Consider the following 1113-nt stretch of genomic DNA (forward strand, 5'->3'; position numbering starts at 1 on the left):
TAGAGTATGTTCCATGTGGTGATGAGTAGAATGTGTATTCTGTGGTCTTTGGATAGAGGGTTCTGTATGTATCAATTAAGTCCATTTGATCAAGAGTCATATTGAGGTTTCAGATCTCGCTGCTGATTTTTTGTCCTGATGATCTTTCTAGGGTTGTGAGTGGGGTATTAAAGTCCCCAGCTATGATGGTATTAGAGTCGATATCTGTTTTCAGTTTACCTAGGAGCTGCTTTATGAAAGTTGGTGCTCCTATGTTTGATGCATATGTGTTTAGGATGGATATTTCTTGTTGATGGATTGAACCTTTTATCATTATGCAGTGACCTTCTGTATCTTTTTTAATTTTTGATAGCTTAAAGGGTATTTTGTCTGAGATTAAGATCATGACTCCACCTTTCTTTTGTGTTCTATTCATCTGAAAATTTGTTTCCCATCCTCTTACTTTGAGTCTGTGAGTGTCCTTTCTAATGAGGTGAGTCTCTTGAAGGCAATAGATTGTTGCTGGTGATATTTTATCCATTTTGCCATTCTATGTCTTTTCAGTTACACATTTAGTCCATTCACATTCAAACTAATTATTGAGATGTGAGAGTTTTCCCTATCATAATGTTCTTACAGAGTTGTTGTTCTTCCTGTTTGTGTGTTGTCTTTCTTTTGATTTTAGTGTTGGATCATGTGTGTTTTTAATCTTTTGCCTGTACTCCTGTGAAGAACCTTGTTGTTCTTTTTTCCTTTTCTTCTGTGTTCAATACTTTCTTAAGTGTTTCTTATAGAGGTGGTCTTGTGACAGCGTAGGTTCTTAGGGATTGAATATCTGGGAAAGATTTCAATTCTCCCTCACTGATGAAGCTTAGGTTGGCTGGGTAGGTTATTCTCAGTTGAAATTGTTTATCTTTTAGAACTTTGAAGATAGGGCTCCAAGCTCTCCTAGCCTGAAGGGTTTCTGTAGATAAATCTGCTGCTATCCTAATTGGTCTTCCCTGGTAGATAGTCTGACCTTTTTTCTCTTGCTGCCTTTAGGATTTTTTTCTTTTATACCTACTTTGTTTAGGCGAATTATTATCTGTCTGGGAGTTGGTCTTATCATTTGTTGTCTTGCAGGGGTTCTCTGAA

This window comes from Carlito syrichta, unplaced genomic scaffold (assembly GCF_000164805.1).
Source record: "Carlito syrichta isolate Samal-C Ts95f unplaced genomic scaffold, Tarsius_syrichta-2.0.1 Scaffold315939, whole genome shotgun sequence".
NCBI classification, from domain to species: domain Eukaryota; kingdom Metazoa; phylum Chordata; class Mammalia; order Primates; family Tarsiidae; genus Carlito; species Carlito syrichta.